The sequence below is a fragment of the Sander vitreus genome, chromosome 22, assembly GCF_031162955.1.
Source record: "Sander vitreus isolate 19-12246 chromosome 22, sanVit1, whole genome shotgun sequence".
Classification (NCBI taxonomy): domain Eukaryota; kingdom Metazoa; phylum Chordata; class Actinopteri; order Perciformes; family Percidae; genus Sander; species Sander vitreus.
Genome location: NC_135876.1, coordinates 11,143,289 through 11,169,386, shown reverse-complemented (window position 1 = coordinate 11,169,386; position 26,098 = coordinate 11,143,289).

Sequence of the window (26,098 nt, the reverse complement as noted above, 5' to 3'; positions counted from 1 at the left end):
TTCGGCAGGGAGGAGATTTTTGGCACGAACACCAGTAGCGCTAACGGAGACGCAGCTAACGATGTTGTAACCCTATAATGTTATCCACCATGCATTAGCATTAACTTAACAATTAACTTGTCAACCAACACATTGTAGTAACGTTAAGCTTGATCGATATTGATATGTATCAATAAATAAGGTTTCTGTTGTATTACTGTGTTGCAAAGTGGCATGTAGTTAATCACAAAATGATGCCTTGTGGCAGAAAAAGCAGTATTACGGTTACAAGTATTTTTTACTGTGACATTGTATGATTTACAATTACTCCTGAACATATCATCTGGGTGCCGTGTTTTGATGGAAGTTACGAGTAACTAGAGGGTGAAAGGTTATATGACGCCACTGACGGGCGACTAAATGAAACGTGACGTGTCTGAAAATAAAATGACAGATTTCTCTGGGTTTGCCATTTGGTGGAAACATTTGGGATAGTGTAAGAACACAACTCAAAAAAATATAACAGGTATTGTTGTTTTTAGACATTTTAAAGCAGAAATGTTACATATTGTACCTTTAAAGATTAAAAGAAAAAAATAACAAGAACCGTACAGAACCGAAACCCTAAAACCGTGATACGAACCGAACCGTGGATTTTGTGATGTATATATACACACACACATATATATTTACACATATATATATATATATACACATATATATATATATACACATATATATACATATACATATATACACATATATATACATATATATATATACATATATATATACATATATACACATATATATATATACACATATATATACATACACACATATAAATACATATATATATATATATATATATACACATGCATATATATACATATACACATGCATATATATACATATACACATATATATATATATATATACACATATATATATGTGTGTGTGTATGTATATATAAAATAAAGGAATAATTAAATTTTTTTCTTTTCCCTTTCTTTTTTTGAAAGAAGGAAGATGTGGTTTTGAGTAGGCAACTATTATTGGACGCCTTCATATACTCTGACACAAAGATGTCGGTGTGCTTTTCTTAGAAACTTCATTCAACTTGTCACATTATCAGAAGTGAACACAAACAGATGAATCAAATTAAAAGATTTTTCAGAATAGGAACTGAGGTGAAAAAGAGGACAAAGATGAAGAGGAGAATGATGTCAGAAAACTAACCACAGAGGGATCATGGAACTATTAAAGGCGCTTAAAGAAAATGGTGAGTGAAAGATACATAATATCAGTCAAGAAATGTAGAATACACGAATAAACTATAAAATAGAGCTGTAGCCATGAGGACACAACATCTGCACGAACAGTACAGACGTAGCTGATTGCAGAGGGGCCAAGCAGCTATTTTGAGCCACTGCTAATTAAAAAGAAATGCTGGACAACCTATTTGCTTCAAGTTATTTTACACTTCCGCAATCTAATAACGGTGCACAAAACCAGCCAGTGCATCTAACACATTTACAGGCCAATAGATTATAGATTCTATATAATTCCAACAGTAATCTGAAGCAAAGTGTGTTCTTGCCTTTCATTTCATGTTCACCTCTACTATGTTCATCCATCTTTCACAGAGCTTTCGTCTGGACATCACCGAGGATGGGACCAGCGGAAAATATAGACCGTAATGTCCATAATGTGTCCCCTTACGTGTATTAATCAACTCTATTGACCTCACTTTCTCTTTGCACGCCACTCCAATTGTTTGTTTACCATTAGGGCCGAGTGTCTTGGTTGTTCAATAGCCCACCTCTATCTGCATATAAACAATGAAACTATCAGCTAGGTAACAAGAGTGGGGACAGCAGCTCAATACTGCTATGAGAGGTCTCCAATAATCAGCTGTGTTGGAGGCAGGCGGGATGCAGGCAAATACAAGCAAGCGCTATTGACAGGCACTGGTTGCTTTCAATCAGCTTGTATCTACTGGCAGGGCCATCAGCCACACTCTGCATGGGCCCAGAATTATCACTGATGAAGACATCAGTTGGAAAAAGAGAGGTAAGGGAATAAGAGGAAATAAGGGAGGAGGGGGCGAGGAAGGTATAATGAAGGGAAGTGTTGAGGGATTGCTTTACAAAATAAGACTTAAAGCTTGTGACATGAGCATTGAATGATCATTCTGATTTATTACAACTTAGTTATAGCCATCATTCTTACTGGTCATAACATTGTGCTTGCCAATTTATTAACTGAGATGTTGGAACATAACAATATCAATTTAAAAAAAATGCCAGTTGTTTGCGTGGGTTTCCTCCAGGTGCTCTGGTTTCTTCCCACCATAAAGACATGCATGCTAGGTAATTAGGACTACAGTTGAAAATTAGCCGACTGGCTAACACTGGCACATTTACAGAAATGTTGATTAATGTGCATTGTCCTAATCTTACAAACTTACTTACTTACAGGTGATCATACATGTTTTAAATAACTGCCTGGTAAGCCAAATGCATTTATTTGGAAGAGAAGGAAAATAAAATAATTACCCAAACGTTCTGCTGCAAACATCCAGAACAGTTTACTGACCAAATTCCTGCTTCAACAGTGCACAGTTTTCCTGCGGTATGAGGATTATTTTTAGCAATATGAGCTTTTGGTCTTTCTTCAAAATTAAGTGGTTTTGATAATCTGGCTAAACTGTTTAAACTTGTTGTTAAACTTGTTTCTTGTCCTGTCGGCATGTCCCTGGATCTTAACAACTTTGGTGAGTATAGTGTCCAAGGTATAACCAATAAAATTGACATAAAGTCGACAAAACCTACAAAAATATCATCCAAAATGTCAGCGTGCGCACTTTTTTAAAATCATTTTCATCTTTTCATTTATTTCTCTAGCTGCAATCAAAATTGAGTAAACTATTTGCTTCTATTTGAATCTTGTATCAAATAAATATATGTACTGTCCATCATTGCAGGGATGGTGACCAAAAACTGGAGTGGCTCCCTTTGAATGTTGGAGAGATGGGTTCAATTCAAGCCTGCCTGCATGATACACACACTCACACACACACACACACACACACACACACACTTAAAACCCCAGTGGTATCGAAGCTGCCAACACATCATTTACATAATCAGTTCTTGTTAAATGTGGTGCTTCCTTGTTTTGGTAAAATATGCTTAACCTCTACACACACACACACACACACACACACACACACACACACAAAAAATGCAGCCACGTAGTGCTGTGCTTGGGTTATATTAGGGTCACAACTAAATTGGCTGAGGGCAGCAGGCCTCACAGCTCCTAGTTTATAGAGGCAAATTAATTAGTGGGCCATGCAGCACTGGGAAGTCAACACATTACTGATGCAGCTTACATCACACTGATGGCAATAGAATGTCTAAATATGACTAAATATTATATATATATATATATATATATATATATATATATATATATATATATATATATATATATATATAATATTACTACTCATTTCTCTGCCCTGGAGCAAGGGTCACTGGAGTAGAGTAGAGAATAGAGTTGAAAGGTTAAAGTCGAAAATACAATGAAAATTTCAAAAATAATAGCATAATTTAAATGTGTATTCCTATTACAGGTTTTTCATATCCGTATCAGCTCTATTTCTGTTGACACAAACAAAGAGATGCATCCTATAAAAAGAAGCTAAAATATGAAATACATCCACCAATCATTACAGTAATAATGTTGAATTGAGTAGTCGCTTGACAGAAAAACCTATTTTGATAAACACTGTATTGTTTAAGTAATTTTTAAAGCTGAAATTCCTCCAGCTCTTAAAATGTGAGAATGATTATAGTTATGCATTTTTGTCAAAATTATTTTTCAAGAAAAAGAAAAAAAATCAATAATCAAAACAATCAGTAGTTGGAGCCCTATAACTATAAAAAATATTTTGGCAACACAAACATCTAGAACGTCTGTTCACCTCCTGTTCTGTGTCTACAGCTTGAAGGGCAAGTTGTGAATGACAACATGGAGAAAGTGTGTCGGTCAGTTACTGTAATACACACACACACACACACCCACACACACACACACACTTTTTTTATTGTCCTCTGTTCCATTCAGTGCTGGGTCGAGTGCTGAATCATCAACAGGAGAGAAACTCCCATTGCAGCCACTGTCAGTCAGTGCAGCATAGTTCAAGCAGTGATGGGGGAACAGTTGGCAGCTCGGGGGCCTCGGGCCAACCCAGACCATATGGCAGACGCTGTAGCACCGCTGTGTCATACTCTGGCATGTTTTAACGACCAATTAGGCTCATTAGGCCTTGATTAGAGATGGTGAAGCCTGGGGGAGTCACGGAGGGAGAGGAGGGGGTCTGACGGTGATGACTTATCAGGGTGAGAGGATGGTGGGGAGTATGAATCAGTAATGATGTTCACTCACTGCACGGAAGATTAGGAACAGGTGTTCTTTCCTTGAGATACATTGGCCAGTTGAATTCAGGTGAAAGCCTTGATCTTGTATTGATTTCACATATTAAATCCCTTCCTGTCATGAAGTGGAAATGTAGATGAAGCGGGGGAGACAGGTTAAAGAAGGGCTTTGAATTTTGAGGTTGCTGGCTTTGGGGAAAGTGTACATCTGTTGTTTTTGTTCAACTGTCCACTGACACAGCTATCAGAATTTAACAAAATGTAAAAGCACTATTTTCTGTTACCAAAATTACATTGATTGGCCCAGGGGAGGTGCATCATTCATATCATTAACCATGTGACATCTCTGTCACCGCTATTCAGATGTTGAGGGGCGATAATGCATCTCACCTCTGCCTTTTTAGCATTATCAAAATTGCACCAAATGGCCTAAAGGCAGATGCTACAATAACAGGTAAAAACAACGTAGACTGCCTCATTTATGAAGTGAGATCAATTTAATATTGCCTTGAAATTATCTTTGAAAGTATTCAGGTGTTTCGAATTGGAGATATGATGTTGCCACAGGCTATGGTCGAATATTTTTTTTTTGCTTAGGAAGGTTTCTAACTGAGTGAAATGACCCAGAAGTATCTAAAGCCGTTTTCACACATGCACTGCAAACCTGAAATTAGACATTACCCGGTGGAGCTGTATGTGACAATGCAAATGTCCAAATCTGTGGGATCAGACATCAAACGGTGTTTTCTTTGCCAGCTCCCTAGCACAAAGTCTAATCCATAGACTGTAAAAATAGTGGACGTAGCATCTGTGACGTCACCCATTGGTTTGTGGACTGCTGTTTTGAAGCCTTGAGTTTGGCGTTACGTTACGCCATCTTGTTTTTTGCAAGCGGTTGTGACGATTTTTGACGAGAGGGTGGAGCTGGGGAGGGTGGAGCTGGGGAGGGTGGAGCTGGAGAGGGTGGAGCTGGAGAGGGTGGAGCTGGGGAGGGTGGAGCTGGGAAGGGTGGAGCTGGGGAGGATTACGCGGCCAGCCAGTGTTGTTTATCGTTGCAATGGCGCTGCGCTAAGCTAAACGCTAAAGGGGGAAAGTTGCCGATATTCAACCCTTCTGAAGCGAATCATCCAGTGGAGATTTGAGTGGAGATAAACGCAGACCTCCGGGTACTGTTGCCATTCATCTGCATGATAGCAAGCTAGCTAGGTTGGTTGGTTGGCATAACGCTGAACAAGATATTTTTAAGTGACCAAATGTTCCAATTAACTTTGATGAAGTGAAAACACACAGTGAGAGGGTCAAAGTTTAAGATGAAAACATGGAAACCCCCCAAAAACAAGTTCATGGCTATTTCAATGTACACAGTGCCATGGATATGCGGCGTGTAAGACACCCTTAAAGCATCCCCTGCTTTATCGTCAATTTTAAAATAAATGGGACCATAATTTACAAAATGAACATCATGCTCTATTGAAGAAGACTTGAAAGGAGTGATTGGGGCCATGAAATTATTATGAACATGTTTATTGAAGTAATAAATCAAGTGAGAAGTAGGGTCATTTTCCTATAGACTTCTAGAGAAACTGACTTCTTAAAGAATAAGAAGAAGAAGAGTGACTTATAAGAAGACAGCAACAAAAATGTTTAACTGGAGAGACGAGATTCAGGAATTTCTGTTGGTAAGGGACGATACAGAAATTGTTAGACAAATTCAAGAATGGCAAGAGACTCGGTTGTTGCTGTTGTTGTATGACCAAATTACTAACGGCTCTGAAAAGCGGTGTAATCCACACCATGTCCTGCCTCTTGCACTCTACCCAGCGCCACCCCTTGTCTAAACCAAACAGAGTATTTCCAGTAAGTAAGAACACATCTGACACAGACAATCTCCTGTCCAAACTCTGGACTATGTCGGCATTTGATTCCTCAGACATAGTCTGGAGTTCATATGTAAAAAAATATCAGTTGAAGTGGCAGTCAAGATAAGAGCTCTCTAAATGCTAAAAAAAGGTGCTTCAGTGCTTCCTTTCTTATTTCCTTTAGTGTAGGGTACACTGGACCATCCTTTACCAAAGGTAAGGAGATAATGTCGTCCCACATTTCGTTGCGGCAGCAACATTCAGCCATTAAAGAAAACAAACAATTGTAATGAAGTAATATTTCTCACCAGGTTGTCCACGTTTATATAGCCTGCATGAAACAACACATGGGGCAGAGTATCTAAGATACGCTTTTAGTAGTCCATCTTTGGAACATTGTCAGCAGACGCACGTCAATTACATCTGCGGTCACATGATTACGTAGCCTAGTGTAAGTGCAGTCGGCTTCTCTTAGCACCACGGTTGTATTTTTTCAAGTCCTTATGAATTCTCCTTCCATCTTTTTTTGACCTCATGACGTTTTTCATCGAGGTCAAGGAAAAGAGGTTAGGAAAAGACAGAGGACGTAACTTTTTTGACTCTTCGACCGCGGCCTCAGAGTTGAGGCAAATACAGGGGAGTTGGGAGCAAGTGAGGCAAAGAGTGAGTAAATGGGTGAGAGAGTGAGTGAATGAATCATGAGCCGAGTAATGGAGGTTGGAGAAAGTGAGTAAACCATGTTAGAGTGACTGAGTGAATGAGAAAACAGAAAAAGCACACAGAATTCGATTTTCTTTTAAAAGAACTATAGTAAGAAAAATAATAGATCCTCTCCCCTCCCTAATACCATTTCTTAGCCCTTCCCATTACATCTCTTCAAACATTTCACTCCCTCTGTTTATCTCATTGGTTTTATGTTTCATATCACCATCACTGGACTGACCGAGCAAAAACAAACCATTTACATGCAGGGGAATGTGTTTTGACTGACAGAAAACATTCAGAAGTGAAGACTCACTAACTGCCAATCGCCATCATCCCTGGGCATTTAACTGTGGAGGTTGTGTATGTGTTTTTGCGTGTGAGTGGTCTGCAGGGGATTATAGCTCTAATGATAATTCTACATATGGTGGCTGGATAAACCTGCCTGAGCACTGAGATCATAAATCCAATCTGAGGATGATAATCCTTTTGCCAGATTTGGAATTAATACCAAATGTTATGCAGTGGTCAGAAAGAGAAGATGTTTTTGTGGTGGTGTGATACTGAGGAGAGGAATGTTTACCAGTCATGGATAAAAGTTGAAAAAGAGTTTTTACTACTTAGCACATTTATCAAATTATCTATTTCAGTATTCACTTCATATGATTGCCAATAAATTAAAGGTATCCTTTGCTTTTAACTGAATTCCTGCATAATCGTGTGTCCGTATTCCAGCTGCCTACAACGTCTGCATCTGAGAGAGGGGCAATTTTATTCTTTCTTTTTTTTTTATTGTGTGAAGTCACCCTGCACTAATCCTACAGTGTTGTTATTAAGCTCAGGGCCATGGAAATGGACAGGGTGTAAGACATGCAGAGTGCATATAAGCCAGATTAGCGCTGAAACACCCCCACAAACATTGTCACCATATTCAAATTCATATTTATATCTGTGTTCTGCTCAATAGGCTGTTCTGCTGTGGTGCAGTTTCTGTGTAAAAGTAAAAAGAACGCTGGGTTATTTAGTGAAGGAACAATTACAGAAAAGTAGCGGAGAGAGTGAGGGAAAAATAGAGAAAGAGTATGCGGAGAGGATGCAGCAAAGGGTTGTTGAGAAAAACAATGACAAACAGATGAATAAAAAGGGGTGAGGCTGTTATTAACATTATCAGATAATGGCGATGACGGGCTACAGAAACTGAGGTTTAAAAAGAGAAACTGGCTCAGTGAGAGTAGTAGAGCGGGGTTAACGTTCAGAAAGAGAGAGATTAAGAGTCAGAGAGAATGACAAAGAGAGAGAGAGGGATGGGAATTCAGAGTTAGGTGAGAGAAAGAGAGAGAGAGATAGAAAGAGTCAGAGATAGAAATTCAGAGAAAAAAAATCCCTGAGAGATCCGAAGAAAGAAGTTGAGAAAAGACAATTAGAATTGGCGAGAGATAGAGTTTCTCATAGAATAAGAGAGGGGGCGATTCACAGGGGGTGTGAGAGAGAGAGAGCTCCAGATCCAGTGTTTGACATTTCACCTTGCTCAGTTGATAAGGGGTGTCACCCTCTGGTCCTCAGGGCTTTGACTGCTGTCTGCAGTCATCACCCCTCCCCACAGCACAGGAAACTATTGATCAACCAGACAGCACTGCCTTGGTTTGTGTGTGCGTGTGTGAGTGTATGCATGCACGCTTTGCTGTGAGGTGGGTAAAGATATGTGTATGCAGTGTGTGTGTTAGTATGTGTGCATCTGTGGGCTTATATGTGTTTGTTCCAGGACCTAAATACTAGGATCTGCATTTGGCATGTAATCACTCAGCCCTGAGCAACTTCCTCTCTCTTTGTTTTTACATCTTAGCCTTGCTCCCTGTAATGTCTTAACTTATCTCATTATTTGTGTAGTAGGAAGTCCATTAAGGTTCTGTGGCTTTGGCTGAGTGGAGTGAGAGATCAGAGGGTTAAGAGACAGAGACTGCCATTAAAAAGCCTCAGTACTCACTGCGGTGTGAAGAATGGCTTCACACACACATACTCAGATGGACTTAGATTCAACAAAAGTGAAAACAGTGTGCTGCTAAAGGCTTCGATTACTGCTCCTCTCCTTTTTTGTCAAACTTGATCGAAACAATATGAGAGGATGGAAGTCAGTAGGAAACGACAGGGCTCTGATGTAGATGGGAGGGTGTAGTATTTCATTAACCGAAAATGACATGGCTTGATTACTTCTCCTTATCCACTGCTGATTTGCTGACAACCAGCTCCCTTTTAATTATGCGATACAATAACTGTACATGCTGCTTGCAAACATATTAGTGGTTAAACTGGTTACTGAAGAGCTAAAGCAATATTAATATACACACAGCAAGTCCAGTATCTGAGCAGCTATTCAAAGTATGTTACATTTCAATTCAGAATAAGATGCTGAACAACAGTGAGCAATCCCTGCTTGCAAATATATGATCATTCAAATGATAAATAATGGTGTCTAAATCTGCCCGGTGATGGATTACCTATCTTACAAAAGCTTCAAGACTCAGTATACGTTGATTTTCATCCCATACTGGCTTGAACTGAAAGTAGTGGCTCCCTGCAAAGTAGGAAATTAATCTAAAACCTTGTGTTGCGCTTTGGAAAATTGTCAGCTGTATTGTAACGTATGTGATTTTTACTCAATAGGCTAAAAACAATGCAAATCCGAGAGTGTGGTCCTCTATGGTTAGGTCTTACCAGAATTATAAGACAAACCTTAACCAATGTATTAGAGCCCACACAGGCATAATTGTTATACCTAACCTCAACGCCACACTTAACATACACATAACCCGAGTAATAACCTCAGCCCAGAAACTTTACCTCAGAAATATCTCACAATGAACTTCCCTATAAGCACCAACCAACCTCGTCTTATTATTCTCAATGTGAAGTATAGAGCACACACACATATACAAACACCAGCATTGGGGGAAATAAATGATGCACCTGCATGCAACATTGAAAATTCATCCAGAGCTGGATAGATGCAAGGGCCTGGTCCACTCTGCATTCATTGTGTGGCTCAGGGGAGAGGGAGAGGAAAGAGAGTGAATAAAATGTGGGCAAGCACAGATTCATGTAAAAAATGACACAATTAGTTCAACTCTGAAGTGCGTGTTAGTCGCGCATGGCTTGCCTTCTTAGACTCACATGAGGTGATCAGACAGGCAAATACTCCCAGGGCCTGGATGTATAGTCAAACGAAACACACTTATATGCACACATACACACTCACACAATCAACAAAAAGTGTATCAGCACACTTAACACAGCAACGGCATACTAAAATATAATCAGGCACTTCCTCTCTCTCTCTATCTCATGTAGACTTGCGTACACGGGACTAAAAGCTCCACACAGTGTAATTTGTGATACAACATTTTGTGGAAGGAAAAGAAAAATATCCACACACACAACACATCCCATGAAAAATAATGCAGTAACTACAGTAAATCACTCTGCTGGTGTGGAAAACACTGTTCTAATTCCAAAGCCTCTCACACTGAAAAATTGATCTTTATTTTCAGGGCAATGCACTTTCAAACAAAAGGGAAAAGGAACTTAATATGCAGGAAATGAAGAAATGAAAATTACAGTACACGGAGCACTTTGAGTTTGCACTTTCAAAGCCGGGAGAAATGAGCGTTTGAATTTCCCACCCCCCCAAGAGATGGCAAGGGAAAGGCAGGGCCTGATTTTATTAATTTCATCTGTAGTTATGTTTCTCCTGAATAAAACATTAATACTCCTAGGAACAAGGGAATAACAGAAACAGAAAGAAAGACAGCTGCTTCTCTTTTAATTAGCAAGTGCAACTCACTCTCGCGCTCTCCAGCCGTCTCAGCTAGCTATCTTTGTATCGCCCTTCAAGTGTTTCTCTGTCAATCAAGCCATTAAAGCAAACTCTTTGTCAACTTTAAAATCACAGCTTCTTACTTTACAATGACATATTTAGAGTTGCACGCCATAAATAGAGCTAAAGACTTAAGGATGGGCCGCTATACGATTCTGACGGTATGATAACCTTCAGCAAAAATATCACGGTTTCACGGTATTGCTGTACTGCAATTCCAGCTTTAAAATGTATTTTGTTTTTATATTGAACACAATGTATTTTATTTTTAAACACACTGCACACTGGCAGGGAGACAGATTTCTAAACTACACTGTTAGAGATGCACCGATTGACCGGCTGGTGACCGGAATTGGCCGATTTTCACGTGATTGGCCATGACCGGCGACCGGCTGGTCAGTCTGACATATGCTGATTTTATGCTGGTCAAATGCTGTAAATAAATAACATTGTAAAGGCTACCCTACACAATGCATAGGAACTATATATAGGCTAGCAAATAATAACAATAAACCCACTATTAATTACATTATGTTAATGCAGTGTAACTACTGTAGCACGTAAATAACGCACATAAAATACAAACGTGAACAAGGGCGTTCAACAATCACCATTATATCGAATCAACAGCCACGTGCAACCTAGCAAGCAGGTGAAGAACACAAACAACAAAATCACCAGCTAACAATGAACTGACAACATAAGTTATACGACCTACAGTTCTCAAGGACGCACGCACACACGCGATCTCCACTGGCTAGATATCCTCCAGACTGCGAGTCTCTTTTTTTCCTTTCTCTCATTTTTCCGCCAGGTGGCGTACATACCAGCTTGCAGTGTGAAGCGCGTGTCCGATTTCAATTTTAGTGGTTTTGAAATCTAGACTTTTTCAAACCGCGGTATACCTTGAAACCGGTAACCGGCCCATGCCTATAAAGACTCTTATGTGCTAAGCAAAACATAGGAAATAGGAAAATTACATTTTGTGGTCTGTGAAAAGTTTGTCTCTGCTGATTCTGGACACATCCACATCTTATTATCGAACTGCACATCTAACTCATGAACAGCAATGGTGGGTGTGTACTGACTTCATTGCCTGTGTAATTCCACTTTTAACAAACTGCATTAGTGTAAAATTATCCTCACTGGACACAGCTTGAATAGATGTGTGTGGGCCATCAAGGCACATGGGAGATAGAGCTGAACTAAAGTAATCCAAATAATTAACTGGAGAGGAAATCACACCAAAGCAATTAGTCCCTGTGGAAATATTAGACGAGTGTGATAGTGATGCCATAGCAAATAAAAAAATACCATAACATGAGGTCACTTTAAAGTCAATAGTGCTTTTGGATTGTTACAGTGATGTTCATTAGGGAATGCATTGCGAGTTGCAAATATTCATGGCTGCCATCAATAAAACTGAATCCGAATTTTATAGTCTATTGACATTGGAGATAGTAGCTAACATGTAGCCAGGCTTATAAAAAAACCCTCTTCTCCAGAGGCTAAAGGACAATGTATGGAAATAGCAGGCTAATCGTGTTGCAAGGCGAACGCCCAAAATCCATAAGTTCCGTCCTGGCATTAAAGAGATCTCAGAGATCATAATATTGAGCTACGGAATCAAGGATCTTGAGAGCGCTTTTCAGGGGTGGTTGTGCCAGCTATAATACAGACACACACACAGACACACACACAGACACACACACACACACACACACACACACACACACACACACACACACAGTATTTGCTCCTACACACGTATAGTCTCCTCTGCCTTGCCCCAGGGTGCAGTCAGTCAGAGATCACACTGGCAGGTTCACTTGTAAAGCTACAGCTTTAGGCTTTCAGACAGAGAAAACTACAGACGGTCGCTGCTACAGCTAGAAACACTGAGCTTGAAGAGTTTCATTCCAAAACAAGATATTCCGTGTCGGTAAATGTGTGACAAAATGATTGCTAGCATGAAAGTGAAACTCACATTTGAATGATGTTATTAGCCTTCTTTATCCTTTTACCTATGGAGAAGTATTTTCCAACAAGTACACACATTTACAGCTTGTACTGTTTTTTTTTTCTTCGTATTTTGTTTGCTTGTACATAGCTGATGCAACCCTATGGAAAGTGCTCTGAGCGCTTTCAATGACTGCAGCAGTTTAACACTTATTTTGTAACTGAAATATTTGTATTTCTGTGAGTTCTCAGTTTGTTTTAATTCCAAATAACTCCTAATGTAAGTTTTAGCAAAGACCTACACTAATACGTAACCTTTTAGATTTTAAGCAACGTGTTAGAAAAGTTATTTCTGTTCGTTTTCCACCTTGGAAATGGAAAGAAAAGACGTGCTGAAGCGGGTTTGAGAGAGGGAGTGGGAGAGAGGGAAAATGGATGGAAGTCTGGGGCGCAACGAGGGGTGAGAAAGTCCCACGAAGAGTGAAGGGCCTCTGTAATGATTGAGAGGGATTACCAGAAAACTCAGTGGAGTGGGAAAGAGAGAGAGAGGGAGAGTCAGAGAAAGAGGTAAAGAGAATTAAAGTGAGAGAGAGAAAGTACTGTATGAAGGGCAAAAAGATGAGAAAGTGACGGAGCTGGTGTGTGTGCATGGGTATGTGTTTGGGTTTTGGGGCTAATTCGGAAATAAATTGATTCAATCAGTAAATGAAGCCATGCGTGGGTTTTACACTACTATAATGAAAATAATGCAGAATGCTTAAAGGGATACTGTGACATTTAACATTTTGGATGGTTTTTTCACTTCACCGGGAACAGATCATAGCAGGGGCAAAAAGTTTCTCTAAAGTTCTGCCCGCAAACTTAAATCACCGACGTGAACTATTAAGTAGCAGCTCACTACAAACTGACCAGATACAAATATGGATGCTACTCAAATCAAAAACATGTCTAAGATTAATATACATCATATAAAATAAAGTAAAAAAACAAGATGTAAAAACTTTTAAATCTATCACCTAAAATTATAAAATAAACAACATTACAATAAAAAAAAAAAACATTAAGGTTATGCAGCCTTGGACAGCAAAGGGTTATTTTTCCATCAACTTTAATGTCAACATAATCTGATGCTACAGAAAGGTTATGAGAGAAGATTCAATTTTCACAACTTTTACTTAGCAAGAGCAGCAGCAACATTTAGAAAAGATACTGTGTAAAGATTTCTTCAATTTCTGAGGTTTACAATTCATCATTTGGCTGTTTTTTAATTAACTAAATGTATTTAAAGATTGGGATACAAAATCTATTTCTGTATACTTATCATGACAATTATGCTGTTCAATTTAAAGACACATAAAAAGTCTAAACGTTTTAGGATTATCTTAATGGTTTTATTGATGAATAAGATTTTTTTTTTCCTAATCCACTTCACATTATATGTCTCAAGAATGCCCTGCAGTAATCAGAGTGCTACACTTTGAGGTGTATAAATAATACATTTCTTTTAATATAGTAATTTCAATGTAGTACTAAAGAGCTCTGGACACTGTATTATAAACCACTTTTGCTCCAGTTAAATGGTTTAGCCTTGCATATTATAATATATATTGTTCAAAAGTATATCCAAATGTATTATCCTTTTTTGTGTTGAAAACTGAAAAGCTAGCAGCTTTGTGCAACATAGAAATAAAATATTGAATGTTGGATATGCATCATCTCTCCCTCTCTCTCACTCGGTGCTGTGGTCTGTGTGTTTCTGTGGTCTACCTATGCCTCCTATTGGTCTGATCGCTGCAGTCCACAACAGTCTCTCTTTCATAGCAGACGGAAGGAAGGGGGAGGGAGGGAGGGAGGGAGGGAGGGAGGAAAGACAGATGAGAGACAGGGAAAAACAGGCGAGAGAAGGGAGGAATGATGGTCAGTGACAGAGTGGGAGAAGAAGAAAGGAGAAAGCCTGTGGGGGGGGGGAAGGGGAGGGGAGTGTGATAGAAAGATATGGGGTGGGAGGAGGCGGGGAGGCTGGGAGGGAGGAAGTAAGATCTTATGAATGTTGACCACTGTCCCTCTACATAAATCTGCACATTAACTGCATCAAATGAGGCTCCCCGTGTTTTCTCATCTTCTACTTCCTCACTATGGCTTTTACACACACACACACACACACACACACACACACACACACACACACACCCCCACCGGTCGCCATCTCGCATCTGATTGGGCGATGTCATTTATAATGTCTGTCCACATCAGGGGACAATGTAGGGACTTCGGTCCTAACAACACTTCCCCCTGTCACGCCCCAGTGCCTGATGGGTAGAAATAAACCAACTGCCATGCCGCAGAGAAAGCGACAGTGTCACACAGCTAATATCGACTCTGAATAATGACACATTGCTATTGCAACTGTTCTGGTTCTCATCCGCCTGATAAACATTTGGGAATTGAAAAATGCAGAGACGATATTCATCTGGTTTCCTAAATGCTGTGAATGCAACGCGGAGAGAAGTGAGGTGAAAAGAGAAGTGTGCATTGTTGTTGAAGAATTGTGTTTGTTTTCTTGTATCTTTAGAAAGCCCACACAGGTACCGAGAGAGTCCAAAAGAAAAGAGTCACAGGATAAGGTGTGAAAAATCCTATTAAATACAAGAATGTGCAATATTGTTAAGACTGCAAGCAAATGCAAATGTCAATACATATAAAAAAGAAAAACATATTGTGTAAATTATGGAGAATAGGAAGGTGGAGCAAAATGGTATTTTAGACTTCAATATCTATGTATTATATATACTATAATGTATATATTTAAATAATATGCAATGTAAAGTACAGAATAATTTGTTAGAATTTCACTAAAGCAACCAAATTAATTAGGCATCTGAAATTCAAAATTTTACATTATTTTATTATGTATTTTAATTTACACAAATATAACTAACTATGATGGAGGAAATGCCTATCTGACAAAAGATATATGATAATTGTATTTAGAACACAAAACATTCAGGGTAATTGAATGAAGGAAAATATGAATTCCTAGATTTAAAAAAAGAAAACATGTCTATCTGAACCATTACTCCTCATAAATATCGAGGCCTGATAAAGTAGAAGGTTAGATTATATATTAAGCGCAAAATATTATATTTTATTTTTTATATTTGCTTGCATGTTTCAAAGTTTGTGCATATTCAACAGATGTGCAAATAATGTAACTTACCACCACTGCAGATATCCAGTTTAAATGTATCATGTTTCTTTCATGGACATTTTTATATAGGCAAGTGTTATAGCCTATAAAAACAAAAATCAATATCATTTATAATTATTTAAAAATCCCAGATACAAAGAATACAATGGTGACATCATAACATCAATATTAAATATATACTTTTTACCGCAGATTAGAGTCATTGCAGAGGTAAAGCGACCACATGTGAATTTGCTTCTATTATTGTGTATATTCTTATCACTTCACATGAGAAAGACATGAAAGATTGAGCCAAGCCTTTGAAGCAGATGCAAGGGCCACCGACTCCCTCCCTTATTCCGCTGCCACCTCCTCAAAGGCAGCTTGACTCCCACATGCAACTCAGGAACATTAAACGGGCCCAACTCAATTCTAATGACCCTCTAGATTTCTGACCACACAAAAAGGGGGCAGCTACCAATTTGCATTGCCATTCTGGTGTTCAGTGGTGAGCAAACAATCTCCATGTGTAATGAGTGTGTTGTTTGCCACTCTCCCCTCCTGGTCAATAATTACCAGCCTTGCAGACTGAAGTGAGTCTATTTTAGGACGGAAAACCCCCTGGCTCGCTCTCTCTCTCTCTCTCTCTCTCTCTCTCTCTCTCTCTCTCTCTCTCTCTAGTGAGGAGCAAGAGAGAGCTGCGGCCAAAGCCAAGGAAAATATTTAAGTCACCAAAGATCAAGAGGGTCATCTCTCTCTCCTTGTCTACTCATGTATCTTTGGCTACCTTGTGTTGCCAGTTGGGCCTGAAATTTCAAAAACCACAGCACAGGTATTTAATTCATGTGGTCACACACATCCTATGTAAGTCTGCTGGATTGACCAGAAACAGTTGAGTTGATTGTTTGGTAGTCCCCAGGAGCAGCGTTATGCAAATGTTTGCATCGATGCCACAAAGCCACTGCCGCTGTCCAAAGGCACATCAAGGAAATGAGAGAGCAAGCCAAGCCTTTGTGTGCGGCGTGTACAATAAAGGGAGGATTTAGAGGCCTTGCCGGCCAACCGCAGGGGACGGACAAAATGAATGAAGTGAAGCGGAGTAGGGGTTGGGGCTGGGGACTGTGGCATGGTGGGTTGGGGTTGGGGGTGGGGGTGGGGAGAAGATGGGGGAACTAGCTAATGCACCCCCTCCATAACCTCGCAACCCGGCCCGTATCATCAGGACAGCCTATATATAACGCAGACACGTTTGGTCTCTCCAAAGGTCACAAAAGGGTAAAACTTAAGAGGAAAGATGAGAGCACTGCTGTCATAAAAAAAAAACGTGTGTAAGGGGAGAATAAGTGGCTATTCCTCTTAAGTCGCGGATAAAATATTTCAGATTCAATGATGCAGTGTCCTGACCACCGGGGTTCTGGATTTATTGCTGGGGTCAAAACTCAGTGTCGATCAATAGTCAATCAGAGTTATCAAACACTAATTATATCAGGACAACGTCCAGCACGGATTTATCGTCCTGCATTTGTTATTTCTCAGCAGAATGTGTCTAATGGCTAGAAGTCTGGGTATTAGATATCTCGATGCAACTTATTTTATTTTAAGGAATTATCCTTTAAATGGATTGATTTAGTTAGATTTTAATTATTCATGTAAATTCTGTAAATCATGCTAAATAACTAATAGTATAAGAGTAATAAAAAGTGTTAATATACCATATGTAGCATTAATTCCATATTGATAAAATAGCAAACGCACAGATGCATGTGTGCCAACATTTTTACTGGCAAACAAAACAAAAAACAAATGAGTTGTTCGGATGATTTGTTTCTATTTAGTGTCTAAATAAACATCAAGTAAAAGCAAAAATGAAAAGTTGCATCAATCATTACATCTGTATAAGCTACAGACCTCACAGATCTGCTTTCAAAAAAAGAGAAGAAAAACAAAATTACTGAGGAGCTTCTGGAGAAATGTGGTGTAATGGAAGCACTTAATAGACATGAAAGGTTTATACGTGAAAGCCCCATCATCTCCCTTAATGCATATCCATTTGTTTATTGAAAAGGGTCTTCATTAAAAACAAGTTGGAAAGGGAAAGAAAAATGAAAAATAATAATTATGTTGATGGCTTAAAAATCGCATCAAAATTAAGATATTTATCAGAAGGAAGTGCACTGTAATCCCCTAAGTGCTTAGAGAAGTTCTTTTATAATGCCACAGACAGAAACAGCAAAAACAAAAGTGACTCTCAAAAGAATATCCTCTATTCCTCCTGTCCCTGCTTTGTTTCACCATCCACCTCTCTCTTCAATCAGGCTCTTTCTGTTTCTCTCTTTTCATGCCTTTTTTTTTCTCAGAGAAAAGGGTCTAATTGCACCTGAAAAGGAGAAATGGGGGCAAAAGGACAACGTTCTCAATAGCAAATCTTTGAGATTGAATGTTGAATTTCCTCTTCTTTTTTTATTTCTTTCTCTTTTAAATTTCAAGGGCATCTGGATGGTGTGTCTATCTGTCAGGGAACAAGGCTCTTTTTCTCTCTACGTCTCCTGACGGCTTACCCAGATATGCATCTCCTGACCTGTATGTTAAATTCATAGTTTCACCAGTGACATCAGCAATGCCGGGACAACTGAAATAAAAAATGGTGTATCTGTATGTTTGTGTGTGTGTGTGTGTGTGTGTGTGTGTGTGTGTGTGTGTGTGTGTGTGTCATGGGGGGTGGGGTGGGCCATGGGGTGATTTTTCTGCCCCCGTAACCATGACAACCCTCATCTCTAGAGCGTTGGAAGGGAAGGGATGGCGACTCACACTCAGGGAGAATCTGATGTCTGATTTCTTTTGTTGTGCATTTATTGTCTGTGTGTGTGTGTGTGTGTGTGTGTGTGTGTGTGTGTGTGTGTGTGTGTGTGTGTGTGTGTGTGTGTGTGGTTTATGTTTGGCAATTTAATTAAATTGCATTTGAGTCATTCAATTGTATTTAATTATAAAAGATCCAAAATAATGTCAGGCCTGGTCAAAACTTAATTTTAAAAATCCTGTTTGTTTTTTTTTTTTTTTTATTAGAAAGGCCAGGTCAATTTCGAATTCAAATCTATGAGGCTTGCAAAATACAATCATAATAAATACTTTCTGTATATATTTTTGAATGAAGGCTTTATAAGGAAAACAGAATAACATATACTGTATTGTCTGAATTCTTACAACATATTTAAGCAGAAAAACTGCTGAAGACTGGTTTCTAATTGTCAAAATGATAGTATAATAAAACAAAATTGTATTTTTCCTTTCTCTCATCAAATCAAAACTGTCACCAAATACAACATGCCTAAATTGCATCTACAGCCATAAACATCTCTCAGATCAAATTCTATACTGCCATCTGTGAATTCATATTCAACGCAGCCCATCGTATGTAGGCAGGAATCCAGATAGGGGAATATGAATGTCAGAGGGAACATTTTAATCATTTGGCAGGGTTGGAAGCCCAATCTCCAAACATCCACATTTTGACACACAATCTCCTTCTCTCCTCCCGCCCTCCCTCCCCTCTATCCTCTGGTTTCATCATCTCATCTCACACCCTTGGTGTCTCAGGGACCTATTAAATCCCCCCTCCCTGCCTTACCAGTACACCTCTCTCTCTCTCTCCCTCCCTCTCTCTCAAATGTCACCTTCATTTTTCTGTTCATATTCTCGGACTGGAGCTCCCTGCAGATGGTTTAATTTTTCTGGCCCTCAGCACCACCTCCACTGCCCACTGTGGTCGTTCACAAGCCCACACTAGGCTAATGGCAGATAGCAGGGGATGCTGGGGCCTGCCTGCCTGCCTGCCTGCCTGCCTGCCTGCCTGCCTGCCTGCCTGCCTGCCTGCCTGTGTGCATAAATGTGTATAACAAGATAGTGTTATGAGTGATACTGTTTCCCCTCTTTTCCTAAACCGTTTTTATGTGGGGGTTGTTTAAGAACAAGAACTGCACTTTATTTTAATCCTTTCAACCATCAACAAACTGACAAAATAACTGCAATCCTTATTTGCCCCCAACTGGTTCAAAGTTTCCTTAACTACAAATCTCATGTTGTTATGGATTAACTGTTCATAAAAAAACAGCACTACAAATGGTTTGTGTTAGCGTCTATACTCGCAGGCTTGTACGGTTTTGGCCGGGCAGAGTTCTTTGTCTGCCAGGCCTTGTGGAGTTGATCACACAGTCTGGTGTTGACCTCACTTTTTACAGAAAACAAAACAAAAATGAGGCGTATCAGTCAGTATCTTTTCATCACATTTTCAGGAATGAAACATATGTACCTTTGAGGATGGCATTTAGCATAAGAAAATCTGATTTTACATAAATTCTATGGTTTTTAGGATATTATTCTAATGTTTCTCTGTACAACCATGTAAAAAATAACCAAAAAAATAACAATTTAACAATATGCCTGTACAATGGATCAGGAACTGAAATTTTTTTCTGATATTAGTCCAGAAGTAGGGTTTTGTTGCACCGTGTCTTAATATTATGTTTTGAAAATGTTGTGCCTGGTTGGGTTCATCTTAGAATCAAAAGATAAGATAAAAGCGAGGAGATATTCGATAAGATATAACATAGCTCTTCTGTTTTCGTCGCTCTGTCTTCTTTTTCTGCAAAACGCCGCTGTTGCCATCATGTGAACCTTGTTTTACGTAATAAAACATATCGGTGTACGGAGGGAGGCAGAGATACCAAACACCTTTCTGTTAATGCTCCTTGATAATGTCACTTCGCTGCTTTAGAGTATTGTAGCTTACCTTTACTCTCTTCCATCTCTCTCTCTCTCGCGCACGCACACACACACACACACACACACACACACACACACACACACCCCACAGGCTTTGCAGGCTCCAGCTGCTGCCAAGCACTGCATGAGGGCATAAATTGTTAGGTGTTGGCCAGTAATTCTAAAATGCAATCTTCTCTACTCTGTCCCTGCCATCTCTCTCTCATTTTATTCTGTCTCTCTCTCTCTCTTTTTTTCTTCACTCTCCCTCTATTCTCTCTAAAGCGCCTTCCTACCTTGTTTGTCTCTTTACTTGACCTTTCTTTCTGCATCTCTGAATGTATGCTTATTTGGTTTTGGTTTTGTCTCTCCGTATGTCTGTCCTCTCTCTCTCTGTCCATCCCTCTCTCTTTATTACTGATAGTAGGAAAAGGTCACATGATAAATGAGTGGCAAAAAGTGTGTTAGGCTATAGCTCTGTTATTGCGCTGCTGAGTGTGGGCCCCCCACCCCACTAAGAGAAAAGAGCGTCCCCATTCTGTATAATTTTGCATTATATTTCTACAACTCGGTGCAGAGAATTAAAGCGTGAGCATAACAGGAAATGGAGAAAGACAAAGAAAGACAGACAATGGGGTGAGAGATGAGTGAAAAGAGAGTGACAAATGGGGGAAGAAACCATGTGAGTGGAACAAAAAACAGAGAAGCAAGACATTAAAAGAGAGAAGGAGGGACAAGAGAAACAGAAAGACCCCCGCACCCCTCTCCTCCACCACCTCTCCACACCCCCGAAGAGATGGAGTCAGGGAGTATATGAAAGAGAGAATAAGAATGAGACAGAGAGATAGCAGGCAGTGAGAAAGACTATTTGTCTCCTCTCTTGACACAGTGGGATGATAATGCATTTTAATGACAAGACCTGAGGTTTTATGAGAGGACACACACACACACACACACACACACACACACACACACACACACCAAGGGCACAGGAGCCATCACCCCTCACACCCTCCCCTATCTCTCTCTTAGCACATTCTTCGGTCAAACCCAAGGAAGCAGCTCACCGGGCCAGACATCATTCCCTGTTCAGGCAGGGAATGAAGGAGTTCACAGTGAGAAATCAGCAGGAAACTATGGGAGAAGGCAATTTAGAAGCAATCAGAAGCAAATTTGAGGTGGATTAGACTGAGAGCTTATAGGAGCGGGGACCCAACGCCGTATCCATCTGTCTATGAGAGGCCTTCATCAGCAGTCATCTCCTGGCTGGCCAAATCAATCTCTCCACCTTCGCCCTCTACTCTCTCCTTTACCTCTTTCCTTTCTATCCACTCTACTATCCTTCCCTCTCTTCCACTTATCTCCCTCTCCCCTCTTGTCCCACTCCCCAACATTTTACACTCAGGTTCAGTCAGTCGGTCTTATCAAGAACAAACTACAAAGCTAGAATAGGTAAGCGGGTGTTTTGCTCAAGAGCACATCAACAGCCATGTGGCCAATTGATTTGCTCCTGAGCACATCATAGAGCAGACGTTCAACCTATGATGTATAGGCCGATAACCACTAGGCCTCTTTACTATAACATTTCCTCCGCTCCCTTTCTTCCATTTCCTCAGTGAGGAGAGAGAGAGAGAGAGAGAGAGAGAGAGAGAGAGAGAGAGAGAGAGAGAGAGCACGTGCATGCAAAGCACAGACTGTACCTTAAAAAAAAAAAAAATTGTAGGACCCACAGTAGATATCTACTTCGAAATGAATTGATTTAGTCTCCAGACACTATTCGTCCAATTTCCTATATTACCTTCTCTCTATCATTTACCATACAGCAGTTATCATCCAGTCTCATTTATGAGGCCTATTTCATCTTTAGAGAATTCTCAGATGATAGAAAACTGATCTCTTCTGCTTTGGTATTACTTTTGACTATGGCCCAATCTCAGAGCGGGCAGAGCTAAAATTGCTCTAATATTCTCTCAGTTTCAGCGTGTTGCTGGCATAGTACTTTGTATTACAACAGGACAGTCATAGGGTTGACTAACAAGAAAAAAATCAAGTTAACTTTAAATGTTTAAACTTTATAAAGTAGACGCTGTGACCTCTCATGCCCATGGGCAAGGCATTGAAGTCCACAAGGCCAATGCCAGGGATGCTCAGTGGCTAACAAAAAACATCTGTGAAAGTAATTCCCAAAGGTGAGTGTGGGGGTATTTCATTAACCTCTAATTGCAGCAAGCCCCATGCTGTTAAGACTAATAACATTGTTTTGGGTAATCCTTTTTGTTATATGAAACGCTCTGTTTGACTAAACTGACTTCCACACTTTGCAGAATTAATTAGTAAAATTAGCCGAAAGGATCAAGTTGAAGATCGAAAAAAGATTGAAGTTCACTTACAGTGAGTGTGTTTAAAGCTGTTTTTATTCAGTTATCGGTCTGTCTTTTGGTTTTTTGCCATCCCTTTATAGATTGAATCACCGTGACGTCGCGCTAACACAACAATCACTCACAGGTAGACAAATGGCAGGTGATTTTAACTGAGGATATCTGTGAAATCGGCACACTTGTTTATTTCCGTTGTCTTTTAACTGTAACATTTACAGATATATAGTTAAACAAACTTCTAAAACACTTCTTCTAGTTTATAGCTACAAATAATGGTTTCCCTGTATCTAGTCCTCATGAACACTGTGTATCCTTCTCTACGTGATGATTTGAGCTAAATGCTGGTGTCATTAGCAGACGTTGGCTCATAGCTGGGAGGCACTGGTCATGCTTAACGGTTAGCATTAAACTGCTAACGAAGCGCATGTGAAGCCATGCATACATGACATTTATTACATTAAACAACAACACCCGGGTGCTGCTTAGAGCAAGACACTGATCCCTTGTTGGATAATGCATAATTACCCCTGACGCTGTAAAACTGGTACAGAGACACACACACACACACACACACACACACACACACACACAAACGCATGCAGGATGAGTCACCTTTACATAAGCACAGAGACACAGCCACTGCATTAGAATCATTTATAAACACACATTTTGTCACACACCCAAACACTCATGACGAAGATGCTTTGATAGAAAAAACATTTTTATACTGTATAGGCACTGTATTTGTGAATAGCATGTGGAGCGTGCTTTGATCCAAACCACCTTACCATACAGTCACACACATACACTAAAGATAGCTCTCAAGGGAAACACACCACTATACATTTGTTCAAACATTTTAGTATATTGCTTTTGAATACATGTATAAATATATGTATAATTCTTCTACGGTTTGCATTTTTTTTTAAAAGTCAGTTTCGACATTTACTGTATAAATAAATGTAAGAATAGATCTTAATTAACCCCATGTTATTAAGCCACACGTTGAAATACATTAATGTAAAGAGCTGTATAACATTTCAAAATACAATGTAAATGAGAAAGTAAAACAATGTGTCTGATTGAGACAATATGTGGTTGAGATTATCTTTTCATTGTTTGATAAATTAAGAAGTTTATAATTGAAGATGGTGTGCAACTTTAAATTATACTGTTTTTTATCTCCGTAACTTTTTTATTGTCCCCACTCTTCAAGATCTGTAACATTTAAAAGATATATAGTTAAACACCGAGGTTGAGGTTCCTTAAAAAACAGCATCTAAGATGTAGACGGATTTGCATGTTGCTAAGTCGTAAACATTGTTTGGTTATCAAAAGGATCCAAAGCCAGCAGCCATGCTCGGGGTTAAAGAGATCCCCATTTCTTTTCATGCCTTTGGGCTACAGTGATAGTGATCTCCTGCTGAGATGGAATTAGCCATGAACTCATTTGCAGTGCCATGACCCGGATTATGGGAAAGGTGGGTCATGGCAGATATGACATTGTCCTTATTAATATTCAATAAAACAATGGAGGATGATACGCTGAAAAATCAAAGGCTCAGCAGGTGGGGACTCGTCTAAGTTCTGTTAGCATTGAAAAAGATAAAGGATTACTGTGGTGATTATCACTGTGTCCACTATAAGAACTACTCAAACAACAAAGCAAATGAAACAATACAAGCTATTTAAACAGACAGTAAAAGTTGAAAGTGGTTGCAGAAATAAGTCACTTGGAGTGCAATAAATAATATATTCTCGGTATAAGTTTCTTCCATTCTAAGAAAAACTGCTAAAATTTTTTATAAGGAGAAAAAAATGGTCTCCTTTTTATATTCATTGTTCCATCTCACGTGCAAAACAACACATCCAAAAACTTAGTGGAATACCTTTTATAAATGACAGTTACATGTGCCACCTCAAATGAGACCGTTTAAATGACTCGAAGAAGCAGATTGCTTCCAGTCAAGTCCTGCCTACAATGTATTTGCAATGCTGCATATTCATTATTAAAGAATCACCGGATGTTTGCGCAGAGGACAGAGGACGGAAAATAAAAAGAGGTAGGGAAACCGAGAAAGAGTGTGCATAGCATGTGGAGGCCATTATTTTTGGCGTGCTCCAAGGCTGGGAGAATTAGAAAATATCATTCTGTCAGGGTGATTTGATAGTGCGATGAAAAATGTCAGAAGTGGAGATGACAAATCATGGTGCTGAGGAGAGGGGACTGGGAGACAGGGGATGTCATTTGTCATGAGTGCCATTTGACTGCACCACTCTCCTCCTCCCTCCCTCCCTCTCCCACCCTCCCATCTGCCTACTCTTCCACATCTCACCCTTTCTCTCGCCCCCCTCACTCCTTAACTTCCTCCTCTTTTACCTCCTTCATTGTCTGCCTCTCCCTTCCTTTCTCTTTTCATTGCAATGATCTATTTGAACCCATTCTACCATCTCTCATCTTTCTTCATCCTCCCTCTCATGCACCCTTACTTTGCCTGTCTCTCTTTCCAGATTACCTGTTTCCCACCTACTAACCTTAACAGCAGTACAGTGTTTCTAACTTTGTAAAATTTTCAACCATGTCTGACTCAGCGCACAAGAAGAAAGAAATCATAGGTTTTGTTTTCCCCTCCTTGTCATCATTCAAGATTCAAGATTAACTTCATTGTCCCTTTTCCACCGCTCCTCCCACTTGTTCTTCTTCCCCCCCCCCTCTTCCTCCCAGAAATCTCTGTTCTCTTTGAATGGCTTATAGTGCAAGGCGGACACACATACCTAGACATGAAGCACACACCCACACACTTCATATAAATACATACATACACACATATGAATGGTAAAAATGTCAAGCCTGGTGACATTTTCAGCATTGTATCTTGTGTGCGCTGTCTTTCTGATCTTGAAAAAGGTTAGTAATGCACCACATGTTGCACTGCAAACATTGCAATCCAATAATTTTA